This window comes from Pieris napi, chromosome 2 (assembly GCF_905475465.1).
Source record: "Pieris napi chromosome 2, ilPieNapi1.2, whole genome shotgun sequence".
In the NCBI taxonomy this organism is placed as follows: Eukaryota; Metazoa; Arthropoda; class Insecta; order Lepidoptera; family Pieridae; genus Pieris; species Pieris napi.
The window spans coordinates 3,025,919-3,036,603 of record NC_062235.1 but is presented as its reverse complement, the minus strand read 5'-3'; the positions used below and the strand labels follow the sequence as shown (position 1 = coordinate 3,036,603).

Genomic DNA, 10,685 nt, shown 5'->3' with positions numbered 1-10,685 from the left:
ACGTGGCTACAACACTATCCGATTAATTTTAATATATAATAAGTAAAAAGCTTTCGTATATTTTGAAGACAAATAATTTTGCGACCTCTCCAATAATAATTTTGATGTAATAGTTAATTATAATTAACCTTCAAATATAAGTACTAAAATATATTATTAAAAGGAGTCCCTTTAGGCAAGGTTCCGAAGATTCGTTCCCCCTTTGAAGCTAGACTATGTCTTTGTCCAAGGTACCTGCCAGCTCTTCGGTCTCCTGTGATGTCGACTAACCTTTTTGCTATTTCCTTAAAAAGCCTTACAGCGCTAGGACCCCACGGACCAAGTGTCTCACCGAATAAAAAATATAATAATATATTTTGATGTTTTTATTTATCTGTAAAAACAGTAGATCTACTGTAATTTGGAAGCACTGGGGTGACCTCGGCAGGTGGCGCCGCGGGCATTAGTTATGCGTCGGCTAGTGCGCCGTCTGCGTCGTTTCCTGTGCACCCGTGCCCGCAACTCACCCTGTAATTAACTCGACCTCGTATTAAATTCACCCACAGACTTTTCGCCGTGTAGACTCGTTTTTAATTACGTTTTTACGACTTTCCAGTGAAGCACGGTGACAATTTAGTTGATACTTAACTGTACGTACAACGATAACTTCGATAAAATAGGTGTTTATTAAAACCGGTCGGCACGCAAAATTTTTTTACAAAATTAATATCCCGACCGGTGAAACTCATTCATAGCGAGAATTCTTTTGAGGAATTGTTTAATTTAGAGCAAATGTCGTAAATTCATAAAAAAATCACAAGACTTGATATAACAATTTTTTCCCATTAAAATTCTAACTATTATATTTTTAGAAAACACTTTTTTAACGGATTGAAGCTAGATAAGATATTGTGGACAACAATATCTCGGAGGTACGATATAACGTAACGTTGAATTATTATTTGATTTCGGAAAAAAATTAGACGTACGCGAAAAAGTGTCAGCATTATAAATAATGGAAGGAACACGTTTTACATGCTTTTTAAATAGATATATAAAAAAAATATGTAAACTTTATGATACATAGCCACAGACCCAACAGCTTATCTCAATTAAAATAGGCGCAGGAGATATCATGCACAAGTGTGGTAGTAGAGACATATAGTATTATGATGGATGACAATGCCGTACCTCGGAATGAGCAAAAGAGTATCAGGATTGCTTTCCGTCCTCATCCACGGGGGTATCTAAACACCGCCAACTTTCAATCTTAGGTCCATTTAATAAAAATACAAACTGTTTTTTTTTTTTTTTCACCTTACCATCTGCAGTAATGCACGATGCTCTCTTTACTGTTCTTCCACCTGTATTCAAACAACACATTATTAGATACTGCCTTGCGTGTTGTTCTCACGAGAATGTAAGTGCGTGCTCCTATTTCACCATGCCTCCTGCTGATAGAGGACAAATCTTTGTTTTTAATTAATTTAATTATTATTTATTACTTAAGATGTTATGTGGAACATGGTGTAATGGTTGCAGCTCCTTATAAACGTTGTGTAAAACAAAAAACTTGGCGGAGAGTTTATTGTCAGTTCTTCTCTTCCGTTCCACGCCCTTGATTTGAGAACTGGCAGTAAATGTTAAATTAGAAGCGTTTTATGTATATTTCTTTTTTGACGTTCAAAAGTGTACATTGTGTTACCTATATGAATAAATGATTTTTGACTTTGACTTGACAGTGCAAAGATTGTATGGAAGCTAGTCAAGAAGAGAATAAAAGTACTTGAGCAGGACTCTATAAAGTTTTATGTATACCGACATTATAGTTGACGGCTCTTTATAGATTCCAATTATGACAGCAACAAGGAATTCTTATGCAGATTTCGTTCATTCATAATGCAATGGGACTTATCTGGTAAGAAAAAACAATTGATATCTCAAGATATCTGCTGCAGACGCAAATCGATTTGTTAATCCGCATGATGTAATAGTTTCCACTCATTCACGTTGATTTTACGCAGTACACAGTTTATTACTAACATTATAGCGCTGAAATAACTTTCGCCGACTAAACAAAACTATTTTTAGACTATAAAAACATAAACCAGTCTAGGTGACCTTCGTCTGGTGATTTTAAACTTCTGACCTTTCTGTAAATAAAGCTGGCTCTTGCAACAAATATGTAGAATATTTTCCGGATGATTTAGGAGCTTTTGGTCGTAAAGGCGTGATTTTTTTATAATCCATACAAGTTTTGTAAATTATTATCGATTATCGTGCCTTAATTGGAGGTAGTTATTGGACACTTTCTTATATTAAATATGATTTTTAGTAAAGTTAGGCTAAATCTTAATGTGTCTGGGCAAAGACAATTTATACAAAAAATAATGTCGTTTATACACATACCATCAAAGTTAAAGAAAAAATTGTAGCTTTTTGCTTGCTTTTAAAATAAGTAAATACATAAATTAATAACCGATTTAACTAGATAAGGTTTTTCATACCATCACAAAAGTAATTTAAACAAATTCCGAAATGTATATTGTTCATATTTTTCCAAAAGCGAGTAAATAACATTTCAAGACGTCGAAATTTGTCCAATTTATACTAAAATTAATTAATGAAACTAAAATAACTTAAATTAACTAAAATTCATCCATTATTACGAAAACCTTTACTAATGTTGCCTATCCGATAATTTAGTTTGTTTTATACATACTTAAAAGGTAGCTCTATACTTACTTGAATCTAAATTCGTTAGTTCGCAACAGGTGCACGACGTAGCATCTCCCAACTCAGCCCTCGGATTTGTTAACATGCCGTAATTAATTCAGCCGCAACATTGTTGCGATTTTGTACTAACGGAACACTTGTCTGCTTTAACGTGAATACAGGTTTTAAAATTAATATAGTTTACTAGCTGACCCGGCAAACGTTGTTTCGCGATGTATATTATTTCTAGGAAACATTTTTTTAGTAGTGTGTAGATAGTAAAAATAACTATCTACAATAATAAAAAATTGGGGTTGATCGTACAGTACGTTTTGTATGCTGTATCATCAAAAAATAAAAACAAATTATTTTTCTAAAAAGTAAAAAATAAATTTGTGGTGTGGACACCCCTTATCACTTAGGGGTTTGAAAGTTAGATAGTAGACGATTCTCAGATTTACTGAATATGCATAAAAACTTTCATAAGAAGCGGTCAAGCCGTTCCAGAGGAGTATCGGAACGAACATTGTTACACGAGAATTTTATATATATTAGATAAACAATATTAAAAACTGGGTAATCCTGTAGGATTGGAAGGCTTCGTTTGTCTACTATTACATTAATGTAGATGGTCTAAGATGGATCTGAAAAAAAAATGCCAGTATTGTAATATTTATTAAATGGACCTAATTTTGAAAGTTGGCGGTGTGTACCCCCGTGGATGACGGAAAGCAATCGTGATACTCTTTTGATACATCCATCATCAAACTACATGTCTCCTAACATACGTGTGATGTGCATGATATCTCTTGTGCCCGTCTTAAGAGGAAGTTTGTTGAAATGAATCCTAACTACTGAATTTCCTTTTTTTTCACCAGTAGACTCCGGAAAAACAGAAGAGGTTCTATAACGCTAGAACTGGCCTCAGATTTCTGTATTTGTTTCGTAATGATTTTCTTTTCTCTTATAGGCAAGTAGGTGCTGGACGCACGTAAATTTTTTGTATCTAAGGCATAGCGGTACCATGTTTTCTCTCAACGTATGGTTTAGATATTGGTGAGTATCCGGGGTTTAAACCTACGACCTTAAAGATGACAGACGTACGCTCAAGGCATCACTGCTCGCTTAGACTACAGAAACAGCATTCATAACTAGCCCGCGAACTTCGTTTCGCCTTAATATAATTTTTTATGAAACTGGTTTCTCCGTGCAATTTTTCATACTCTCTCCATAAAAACTTGCCTGAGAGTTTAAGAAATAAAAACAAATCGAATAGGTCCAACAGTCTTTGAGTTTTGCGCTTAACATTTTGCGATTCATTTTTATTTATATAGATTACTTGCGTTTTCTCGTTTATAACGCAAAGTCGAGTGAGCAACGCTAGTCGAAGATGCTAGCGTGGTTAATGAAAATCATAAAACCTGATAATGTCAAATAAATGTCTTAAGGAAGAGACGGGCTGCCCACGACACAGGGAATCCTGGTGCACTTTCTTTTTACCTAAATATTATTTTATTGTGTATTTTATTTGAAGTTTTTTCTTTCTTTCAAGTTTATTTGTTTTATATGCAGTACATAATATATCATTGAGCAGTGTTGGCCTGGTGGCTTCAGCGTGGGCCTCTAATCACTGAGGTCGTAGGTTCCATCCCCAGCTGCACCAATGGACTTTATTTCTATGTGCGCATTTAACATTCGCTCAAACGGTAAAGGAAAAGATTGTGAGAAAATCAGGCACAGGAGGCTGATCACCTACTTGCCTATTAGATTGACAAATGATCATGAAACAGGTACCGTAATCTGAATCCCAGACCTGATAAGGTTGTAGCGCCACTGATTTTTTTTAATATAATATATCAAGCTGGCCGAGACCTTGTAACTAATTGTGTTTATCAAAAACTTAGTACATCGGCAGGTGCACTCCGAAGCCCTCGTATGACCTTCAAATTGATACTCCGGCTCAACCGGTGAAAGTTACAATGTCTTTAATTTTTTGTGAGGAAAGCCGATGCCTACCGCATCGGCCTTCAAATTCGACACCGTGAAAATTTTGGCGAAACTTGCGTGAAGTTATGCAGAATTTTACTCTTTTTTGTATCGTGTTTTATGACGTAAGATTAGACGTAATTTCCATTGTGTTTTTAATTCGTTAACATTTAGTAGTAGTATTTATAAATCATAATTTACGTAACAAAGTATTTTCAGCGAAGACTTGAGATAATATATAATAATATATATTTTCTATATCGCGTGCTGTATTAGGTGCTAACAATTAAAAAGATCATATGCTATCCGCTGTTTTGCTAGTAATCCTTATTATATTTAAATTTTTTGGAACATAATGGCCATATATTTTGGTAAAGATAGCTTGTAACATATACTGTAGATATAGCATTAATACATAAATTAAATCTAAGTATGACAGGCACTAATATTTTTAATTAAATTACAAAACACGTAATTTTGTAAATTTTTGCAATGCTTGAACGGAAAAGCTACTGACAGGCATTTTAATTAAAGTTCTACTAATAACTTCTCCATGATCTAAAATATCAATAAACTACAGTTTCAAGCGTTTTCAAAGATTTATTTTTGCTATATATATATTATATATATATACATATTATAGCAATTATATTATTATATTATACTAATTTGAAAGACAATCTTAACACGTTGTTATAACTTAAAATACGATTTGATAAATGCAAATATAAATGTTACTTTCATAAAATACTTTTTTTTGATCACAGATTAATAGTGCATAAAAAAAATCAATGTAACATTATGATGAGAGCTTGTGCTAACTGATAAAGTTGTTACATAGAAGAAAACAATCCGGCAGTGCTCCTGTGCCTAGCCGTCAGGATGCCTGATGGTTACGATGGGAGACGACATCCCCGCCGTTTCGTACCCTCAGCGAAATTTATCCTCTCGAAAAGGGCACCCAAGACACTATGGAAGTAATTAATGAACTGCTTAGATAAACAGACGTTTTTAATTGTCCGTTTACTGAACTGTCAAAAGGTCTGCTTCATGTCAGTTCCTATACAGTAAGAAATAGTCTTTTTGTAAATATTTTAATCTATATTTTCTATGTGTATATGATGTAAACGTAAATACATTGCAGAAGTCTGTTACCATTACAGATTATTATCATTATTTTGTTGAATAAATAAGTGATATCATAGATTTTCTTAATTAATTACCGTATCATTGCCCAGGTCTATAATTCCTCAATCCTCTTGTCTTCACTGTAAGCAATTAAACCTAGATCTTGTACCGACGACATTTGATCTATCATTACAGATGTAAGAAGATTCTCACGCTGTCAATAGATGTGGTACTTTTTCTTGGTACCATTTAGCAACCGTTAGTCTGGCCATGCTATTTATAATTAAGGATTAATAATAATAAGAGCCATTTATTTCACATACTTGTACACTTAGACACATTTATCTCATCTCTATCTGTGTGCCCTTTTTTGGCAAATCCTGCCATTCCGGTCTGCATTGTGCCACTCTCTGCTGTTTTCTTCATTTGGCTATCCACCTTTTAAATTGTATTTCTCTTTTTCGTTCGTACCTTGGGCAGTTTAGTACTTTCTTGCTCCACTTTTCTGTTCCTCTTGCCATGTGCCCCGCCCGTTTCACAGAACTATGGATTACCGACATTCGGTTACAACGTCGAAAAATCTATGATGTTGAGTTGATCTGAGTTGTATAGCCATGGCATTTCTGAGTCTTATAATCAAACTTAACTGTTCGAAAGCCTCAAATAAGCAGACCATTTGAAGCAAAATACAAATAAAATAGACATCTACCCCTTGTACAATTTCCTTCCAACAATATTTTTGTATTTTCTGTAAATTATATAATACCTATACGATATGAAATTACGTTTCACCTCAGATTCAGAGTTGAGACTTAGGGCTTTTAATAACTCTTATATTTACTTCTGAATCTATTACGTTTTTGTCCTACGGGACTACTTCCTTCACCGTACGGATTCGAATTCATGACGGATCATCGTTCACTTGACCATATGCTCTACTTCGGCCTTGAATGATAGACTCATTGACGGTCGTTGCCCGACTCGGTTGTGAGCTGATTGCGAATGTTCCTCATGCGTGTACAGTTGTTACCAATTTTCAAATCTCCCATAAACGTACAATTATCGTAAAGTAGATTTAAAATGTGAAATTCTGAAATCAAAAATTCCGCCCGTTTTACCCTGACCTATGGTGTTCCACGACCGAGCGCTTAAGACACTTCTTGCCGTGCATCACCACTTTATGGAACCAGCTACCATTCCAGGTATTTCTAAACCGTTACGACTTAGGGGCCTTCAAGAGAGGAGCGTAACACTACCTTAAAGGCCGGCAACACATTTGCATAGCTTTATGTAACCCTCGATTGCTCATGTTTGTCATACATCGATTGGCGTTCAACATCTCAGTATCAGGCTTCTAACGAAAATTACTTATCCTCGATCCCTTCGTTTAGGTGCTATGATGCCACAGACACACGTTACACGTTTAACACCTCTCCTTTTGCATGAGTTTAATACGCGTAAATTCAAATTATATAGGAATTACAATAATTATTATTTTATACACAGTATAAACTCATTATAACGAATTTCAAGGGACCGAGTATTTTTATTCGTTATAGAGAGGTTTCGTTATAGGGACGGAAGAATTAATGTATGGGTATTGGGTAAAACCAAATAAATTTAACTAATTTTTACATTATAAAGAGTATTTAGATATCTGCAACGAAACCACCCGCTGATATCCAGGAAAAAGAAATGTGGGAAGACCACAAAAGGGATGGGCTGCCGACATAGTTAGGGTTTCTGGGGCGAAATGGATGGTGGAAGCAAACATCCAAATTGGAAGTTCGCAAAAAAATTGGAAAGGAGGATGCCTAAGGCTAGGTAAGGCTAACCTAACCTTTTTTTTTATGAGGTGAAAATGCGCTTACGCAGGCCCGCATCAAGGATGTCGAGCTTGACGCGGGGACTGTGAGGCTGGGTCTACACTCAAATCCCTCTGCTATTCAAATGGGTAGCGAGACCCCACCTACTAAACACCTCAGCCCTTCACACGCCCTCGGGGTTGGCTAGGCATTCTACCCAAGGAGGCTTACCTAACCTAACCTAACCCAAAAGGGGAACACTACGGCATACGAAGTAATGGAAATAACAATACCTAACGTAGACTAATAGTATAATTAAAAAAAAATCTAATAGTATTAAAGTGGTTTTATTATTTATTATTATTATTATGTATGTAGACATCTGAGGCCACAACTCATAAACGCTACTGGTCGCAGACAAATTGTGCGACTTGGTACCGTGTACCGTAATAGCACAACATTTTACTATGTAAGTGGCCGAATTGAAAAGTCATAAATCATTCGATTTGGATGTCATAACAATCAGTGTGTAATGACACATGAATAAATGAGTGATCGGGAACTTTCATTACAAATTTGAAAACGAATTTGTTCACGCTTTCAACCTAAATATGACTGAATAATATTATAGAAATTGAACAGTGTTGGCTTCCTCGTGCTTGAACTCTCATCCCTGAGGTCGTAGGTTCGACAATGGACTTTCTATCTATTTGCCTATTAGATTGACAAATCAAAAATTAAAAATTAAAAATCATTATATTCATATAGGTAACAAAAAGTACACTTAAGAACGTCAAAAAAGAAATATATATGAAATGCAAATCAACGGCGTAGAACGGAAGAGAAGAACTGGCAATAAACTCTCCGCCACTATTTTTAATCGCCAAGTTTTTTGTTTTACACAATGTTTGACCATGTGTCATGATGATCAATGTCCATGATCATGAAACAGTTACAGAAATCTAAGACCCAGTCTAAAAAGTTTGTATCACCGCTGATTTATTTTTTATTTTTTTATTCTTACAGTAATAGCTTACCGGTAGCAACACCAGAATACACATAACGCTGAATAAAAACAAAAGACGTAATGATTAGCAATCAAACTGTCACATCCTGCACGTTTCACGGATCCACGGTCCATGTATGATTGTATGTCTAGCCGACATGCACTTAGCTTGTTCGTCCGGCCGAAACGTGATCTCGCAAATCGCAGTGGGCCGTCTAGACAGCGGAGGCCGTCTGTCTAGTATATCTATACTCGGATGGCCCATACAGAGCCACCAATTATCAATCCGGTAGCAGCACATGCCAGAAACCCGAATACACTTACCTACTACGAATATCTCGCACCGTGAACCTGTTCGAGTACTATAAAAACGTTCGAGAATTGTGGAACTGCAAATAAAACATAAATTGTGAATAGAGTCGTTCCGTCTTCATTTTTTATCTAATAAAAATTCCACGACTGGTTTCTAGGCAGCTACCGCGTTACGCTATTCGCCATTGTTGAATTTCGAGCTCTGTAAACAATGTGAAACCAGACGGTGATCAATCGGCCAGAAAAACAGGCAGACGCAATGGCGGCATAAAAACTTGTGCAGACGCGGATGTTCGTTCGATGTAAAAAAACTAGTTGTAACCACTCCTGCGCAGACTAGCTGCATCCATGCATCAATAGGCAATTCAATGAGACATTATGTTCTACTGAATTACACGTTGAAGAAAATGATTGATGCACTCGACGCAGATGGTTGACGGGATTCACTTTTTTTATTTCTGTCTATAATATGGGCTTACATTTAAAACTGTTTCCCAACCTCTTTTGTGCCATGCCCTTAGCCTTTCTAAAATTCTTATGTCCTCGAATGTAACACACAAAATGTATTTATTAAAAAATGATTTTTTTATTTAAGAAACTTAAATTATAGGTTTTAGGATGATATCACTATTAAATATTAGGAAATTGTTAACGAAACACAGTAAGGGAATTTTCATATCATGTACTGAAAAACGTTGAGTCCATTTTCGAATTGCAATTAGCAACCAAATTGCCCCCCTGTGTTTAAAACCTTCGGCTAGACTTTAAAATTTAACTACACTTAAATGCTTGAATATCAGTTTTTGTAACAACAGCAATAAAAACTAAAGCAGAGCGGTACGGTCAAAAGTTGTATAATATTATAATTGTATTTCGGTAAAACATCTTAAAATTGTCATTATACGTATTAAGTTATACTAAGTTAATTAAGAGCTGGGAATCCTGAAGAAAAGGATATCTGTATCTTTTTCTTATAAGGGTAATTAAATCTAATAATTATGTGTTATTTGTAACGAATGAACACATTTATGTTTATTGAAAAATAATATATGTATTAGAACGTTGATTTTGTTCCCCTTGAAGTGGAGACTCTTGGGCCGTAGGTTTAAGTTACCGCTTATTAAAGATTTAAGTTAGCGTCTGTTAGATAGTACCGGTGACCCCAGAGCTGGTGCTTTCCTCGCTCAACAAATACGTATCGCAATACAGCGATGAAATACTGACAGCGTCAGGTACAATGCCACAGGGACCAAACTTTTTTGTTTTAGTCTTTTATTTATCCATTTTTAATTATTATTACTAAGTAGGATAAGAATATAAAATACTCTATATTTGTGTGTTATTTAATATAGTCTTTAAATTTATGTATCATATATAACTTTCAATTGCTGAAGATCGCTTTCTTGATACACTTCACACCCAATGTATATGTTAACGTAAAATTGTAAAAACCGTTAGATTGTAATCTATCTCGCGAGATTATAAACTGTCGAAAGATTGTGAACCTCAGCTTACTGCTTTCAATTTAACGTATTATTATTCGGTAGATTGTACTATACTAACTTAGTTATCATTCAAACTTCTCTGGTCAATTACAGATTAATTTTACTTTCCAAAAATTTCATATAACTACCGAATAATAATACATTAAATTGTAAGCAGTTCGTTGAGGTTCACAATCTTTCGACAGTTTATAATCTCGCGAGATAGATTACAATCTAACGGTGTTTACAATTTTACGGTGACATATACAG

At 35.1% G+C, this 10,685-nt stretch overlaps 1 long non-coding RNA gene across 1 annotated transcript; it reads right to left on the bottom strand.

Moving 5' to 3' along the window:
• Positions 1–344: 344 nt before the first annotated feature.
• Positions 345–1,440, bottom strand: LOC125062266. The gene is made up of 2 exons (XR_007119218.1): positions 1,302–1,440; positions 345–507 (listed from the first exon to the last, which is right to left on the bottom strand). It is a non-coding gene; the product is annotated as an uncharacterized LOC125062266 (long non-coding RNA).
• Between the last annotated feature and the right edge of the window lie 9,245 nt (positions 1,441–10,685).